At 33.1% G+C, this 6,437-nt stretch overlaps 1 pseudogene; it reads right to left on the bottom strand.

Annotated features, from left to right (window-relative positions):
- Positions 1-5,315: 5,315 nt before the first annotated feature.
- On the bottom strand, positions 5,316-6,170 carry LOC113177719 (KAT8 regulatory NSL complex subunit 2 pseudogene; annotated as a pseudogene).
- Positions 6,171-6,437: the final 267 nt, after the last annotated feature.

The following is a 6,437-nucleotide window of genomic DNA, read 5'->3' as shown; positions in this document are numbered from 1 at the left end:
AATGTGGGAACACAATAACTTATGAAAAAACAACGAAGCATGACAACCCCCCAAAAAACACAGAAATTCTCCATAAATAAATTCCAATCTGCAAGAAATTTATAAGATCCCTGAAAAAGAATTCAAAATAAAGTTCCTAAGGAAACTCAGGAATATTCAAGAAAATACAGATAAATATAAAAAAATATTAATGATGAATTCGACAGTGATAAAATCAGCAAAAAAAAAAAAAAAAAAGAGAGACAATCAGGAATTTCAGTAGTGAAACTTTCAATGATTAAAAGAAGGTTTCCAGGGCTGATGTTGTGGCTCAGTGGTAGAGTGCTTGCCTAGCATGTGTGAAGCACTGGGTTCAATTCTCAGCACCACCTAAAAATAAATAAATAAAAGTCCACCAACAACTAATAAAATAATTAAAAAAAATGTTTCCACACCAGATTAGTACAAGCAAAAACAAAGAATTTCTGGACTTTGTCATGTATTTTTTGAGATAATCGAAAAAAAGAAAAAAAGAGGGAGAGACAATTCAAGCAAGAATGCAGCCAAGCTTGCTACCTGAAGGCTTCTCAATACCTGATTTCAAAAACATACAACAACCATGGTGAGCTAAATAGTATATTAGTAGAATTAAAAACCAACACACATATCAAACGGCCAGAATAGAGAAACAAGAAATAATCAACAAATGTACAGTCAACCAATTCTTATTAAAGTCTGCACAAACATACATTGGAAAAGAACAGGCTCTTCTGTTAATGCTGCCTATGAAACAATATACACATGAAAAAGAGTTAAAGTAGAGCCCTACCTCTTACTATACACAAAGATCAACTTCAAATGTATAAAACAACGGATCAGTGATAAAAAATTTAAGACATGAAATAATAAAATTACTATATGAAAAAAATTTAGATGCTTCAAGACATTAATTTAGGCAAATATTTTGTGGATAAAATCTCAAAAGCACAGACACCAACAAAAATATGAAAAAGTATAATTATATCAAAATAATAATCTTCTGAATAGCACAAAAATAGTAACAGAATTCATAGATTAGCTGCAGAATGAAAGAAAAACTTGCAAACTATCTGACAAAGGATTAGTATCTAGAACATGTAAGAAATTTTAAAAAAATTATCATCAAGCTGAGTGTAGTCACACATGCCAATAATCTTAGCTATTCAAAAGTACAAGGTTTTTAAATTCAGGGAAGCCTGTGAAACTTAGGGAGACACTGTCTCAAAAATAAAAGGTTGTAGAGAAACACCTGGTTCGACCCACAGCATCACAAAAACCACAAAACAAAAAACACATACTCACACAAAGTTACACCCCCACACTCTCTATTTAAATGCTTATTTCTTAAAAGACATATAAATGGCCAAATAGTTAATGAGAAAATATGTAAAACCACTAATCATTAAAGAAACATAAATCAAAACCAAAATTAACTATTGCTTCACTCCAGTTGGAATGGTATTCTCAAACAGACAAAAAATAAAAATTCCAGCAAGTATTCAGAGAAAGGCAAATTTTTATACACTGTTGGTGGGAATGAATATTACTATGGTCTTTGTGAAACCATATGATGAAAGTCTGGAGTAGTGGCTCAGTGGTAGAGCACTTGTCTAGCATGTGTGAGACACTGGGTTCAAGTCTCAGCACCACATATAAATAAAGAGAAAAAAGGTCCATTGAGAATGAAAAAAATATAAAAAAAACATATAGTGAGTACTTTAGAAACTACAGAAAGACTACTGTGTGTCACAGCAATCCCACTATCCCACTAATGGGTAAATATAAAAAGAAATGAAATTCAAATAATATGCAAGATATATGTGCATGTCCATATTTATAGTAACACTATTCACAATAGCCAGGATATTAAATGAGTTAAATATCTACTAATGGATAAATGTAAAAGGAAAAGCTGAAACACACACACGCATGCACACACACACACACACACACACACACACACACACACACACACTGGATTATTACTCAGTCATTAAAACATATGGAATCCTACCAAATGCTGCAGTGATACAAATGGACCTGGAGATAATTATATTAATTGAAGAATGTGAGACCAAAAAAGTATCATGCTTTCATTTGTTTGTGAAAATAAAATGTTGATCTCATAGAACAGATGGAATTAGTGGTCATTAGATAGTGGCAAAGGATGAAGGGGGGAGTAATGCGAGGAAGTTAGATAATGGACATCAAAAAAGTTAGATGGGAATAATAAATTCGGGTTTTCTATAGCACAATAGGTACCTATTGTTTGCAACAATCTACAATGTCTGACATACTCCAAAATAAAAAAGAATATAAGAGTTTCTAGCACCCATGCATGTAATCCCAATGACTTGTAAGGCTGAGACAAGAGCACTTCAAGTCAGTGCCTATCTAAAAAACACTATTCAAACTTTTAAATTCTGTAAAATTGTGCCAATAGTTATATATTTACCAATCCAGCTTTGAAAAAAAGCCTTACTTCTATGTATAATAGGAGAGGAATATGTAAGTATATTAGCAATTACTTATGGATAAAAATGTCATTGATTCTATTTTTTCACTCTTAGCTATCTCCCACTTAAAAAAAAAATTACCAACATTCGAAAGCAATGGCTAAACTATTGTTTATTTAAATGTCAAAATGTAACATTATATGACACTAATCCAAAAGATGTGATAAAAAAGTGAACATAGTATATTCAAACACAACATTTGACTAGAAAATATATAAAATTAAAAATAGCTATATAGGAGCCGCAAGCGGTAGTACATGACTGTAAATCTTAATGATTTGTGCTTCAGGAAGATGAGGGAGGATGATTGCAAGTTCAAGACCAGCTATATATATATATATATATATATATATATATATATATATATATATATATCACAAAGTGGAATAGGAAGCTCTAGGTAGTAGTCTCCTTAGTGACCCATACATATAATTCAGTTTTCATTATTAATGAATTGATAATTTGTATATAGTCCAGTTTTTATTATTTATTAATGAATTGATAATTTGTAAAGTATCCAAAAGTCATAATATTGAACTTTTCTGGGAGACCAAAATTTAAATTTTAACTGTGTTTAATTTCAGAATTATTTAATGACTACAAATCAGTAATTGCACACAGGTATATCCAATAAAATATTAAATTAGATTTTCAGTGTGATATTCAACACTGTGCTTACTAACTTGAAGGAAAGATCTGCACATACAGCTGTGTATCCAGCATAATAATTTATGTTATTACTTCATTTTTATTTTGGCCTTTTAAATATAGCATTCCCTTGATAACTGTCATGAACTTGTTTTAGGACCTCATGTAGATAAAAATTCATGTACATACAAGTTTAAATATTACATAAAATGACACAGTATTTACATATTATTTGAGTTTATTCTCCAGTATACAACATATTATCTTTTAGATCACTTAAAATATCCAGTATAATATAAAGCTATATAAAGAGTAACTATTACATATTGTTTAGGAAATAATAATAAAAATAATGACTGTGCTCTATTCAGACACAGACTTTTTTTAAAAAAATATTTTATTCCACAGTGGGTTGGATTTATGACATTGAGGGTTAACTTCATTCAGATATGAATCTTCTATAAGTAAAATGGTTGCAATAACTAAAATAAATGGTAAATAAGGGTGAATTTATATTTTTTATAAATTGTATTTGTCATAATTAATTAGACACAACAGTAGAATGCATTTGGGCACTTTGATATATATTACACAAGTGGGATATAATTTCTCATTTTTCCGATTATACATGTTGTAGAATCACATTGGTCATGCAGTCATATATGTACATAAGGTAATAAAGTTTCACTCTACTATCCTTCCTATCTTCACATCCCCTCTCCTCCCTTCACTGCCTCTACTAAGGTAATTATATTGTTTCCTAAACTCCCTGCTTAATTTGAATTAGCATACACATATCAGAGACAACATTTGGCCTTTGGATTTCAGGTATTGGCTTATTTTGCTTAGTATGATATTCTCCAACTCCATCCATTTACTGGCAAATGCCATAATTTCATTCTTCTTTAAAGCTGAGTAATATCAACTATATATTCCACATTTTTTAAAATCTCTCACCTATTCAAATGTACCTAGGATGGTTGCGTAGCTTAGCTATTATGAATTGAGCTTCTATAAATATTAGCATGTCTGTGTCACTGTAGTATGATGATTTTAAGTCCTTTGGGTATAAACCAAGGAATGAGTTAGCTGGGTCTAATGGTGGTTCAATTTCAAGGTTTCTATGAAATCTTCATATTGCTTTCCAGAGTTGTTGCACCAATTTGCAGTCCAACCAGCCATGTATGAATATACCTTTTTTCTCACATCCTTGCCAACATTTACTGTTGCCTGTATTCTTCATAACTGCCATTCTGGCATTTCTCTAATTGCTAAAGATGTTGAACATTTTTTCATATATTTGCTGATTGATTGTATTTCTTCTTCTATGAAGTGTGTTTCTGTTGGCAGAACAATTTTGCATTACTGTGAGCAATGTGTGATAGTTCCATTTCATCTTATTTTCACCAGTCTTATAAATTGTCAATTTTTAAATTTTAGTCATTCTAATAACATGTATATAGTTTTGTCTCAATGTGATTTTTGTTTTTTTCATTATGACATTTTCATAACATTTTAACATTTAATAGAAACTATATACAATAAATTTTATTAATTTTACAAATGATATTCATCACAGAAATTTACATAGGTTAGAAGCAAAAAAGGATAGTCCTGTAATGTGTGTTACCGTCTCAGAGGATAAAGTTGGAGTTCACTGGAGAAAGAGTTTGAACTGCTAAATTAAGTAGATGTGAAAAAAAGCTACAAAGTAATACTTTAGATAATTAGGCACAGGGGCAAGCAATATCTCAATAGCAACATTTATAATGACAACCCTCACATAATCTTGTATGTGGATTCCTGTCAAAGACTTAAGAAATCCCACTACAAAGATATCACTTTCTCCTTTGGCACAGTCCCAAATACTCAATTTCAGAGATATATAATCCCTATGTTCCTTGCCCAGGGTAGAAAAAAACCCACAACTTTTGGACACTATTGGCCCATCCCCCCACCAAGTATGGTTTTGTTTGACTATGGCATTCTATAACCCAGAACAAAAACATTTGATTGCCCCTGTTTAGTGGAAGATGATCAGAGAAATTTGTTTGAAAAACAAAAAAGTGAAATACATCTAAACAATGTGGTACCCCAAACAAACTCTCAACTGCTAGTAGTGGATACTGCTTTTCAATTTGCAGTAGCCAATCCACTTTGAGGCAATGGTGTACAGGATTTCTCAGAATTTTGAGATACCTGGGATCTGTACCTATCTCTAGCCCTCTGAATCTGGCCCAAGATATCTGCTGGGCCTTCAGGAATATATTTGACTGAATGATCTTCAAGGGTTAATGAAGGATCAAAAAACAAGGGTGAAGAAGGGCACAGAACACCATCACGGACAACATCCAAGTTATCACTGAACTCCAGTGGAAAATTCTCTGTGGGCTGGAGCTTAATAGCACTCAAGTACTGATTCATGGGGCCAACTTCCATATCATCTGTCACAGACAGTACCCTGCCCTGCTTCCACATTTGAGGAGGCAAATGGAAATGCTATGGATAGCAGGGATCCATAGAGAGGCTTACAAGAAACAGTTTGTTGCAGGGTACCTCTTCCGATCTCTGGCAGCATTTCAAGAGAACCTAATTTGTATCCTGACAAATATGGATAAGGCAGTGTCTGGTCATTGAGAGAGACTGATTGGAACAATGTACACTCTCCACATAGTCCAAGTGTCTCTGACTAGAATGAGTGGTATTGGTCTGTTGGGCAGCACCCTCTGTGCAGGCATTCTGCAGTTCCTTCAGATGCTTTTGGAATAGGCTTACACTCATAGCATTGGTGATATATTTCAATCACTCTAAGAGCTCTTATTCTTTGGCCACAAGTCTCTCTGGGTCACTAAGGAGACTACTACCTAGAGCTTCCTATTCCACTTTGTGATTATGTAAGTACCAAGGCTGCTGCTGCTTAAGCAGATATGGATGTTGTTTAAACTGATGAATGTATAAAGACTGCATATGAATCAGCATCTCATGCATAATCATGGCCACTTCTTCAACTGTGTAGGCACAAGCATGTTTTAGGAAATCATCTTGATCACTGTTATGCTATCAGCTTCAGAGTCAGGGTCACCTCTCCATGTCTGATCCACATTACTGGGTTCCTAGTCCCCATTTACTCGAGCTGTCTTCATCTAGTGTTCAGCTGCCTTCACTGAGACTACTTTCTGGAGTATGAGAGCAGAGCTTATTCTTAGAATATCTTGTTAACATAATAAGACTGGCTATGAATTTGCAATCCTCCTG

This window comes from Urocitellus parryii, chromosome 7 (assembly GCF_045843805.1).
Source record: "Urocitellus parryii isolate mUroPar1 chromosome 7, mUroPar1.hap1, whole genome shotgun sequence".
Taxonomy (NCBI): Eukaryota; Metazoa; Chordata; class Mammalia; order Rodentia; family Sciuridae; genus Urocitellus; species Urocitellus parryii.
Note: the sequence above shows the minus strand (reverse complement) of the source record. Positions and strands in the feature narration are given on the sequence as shown.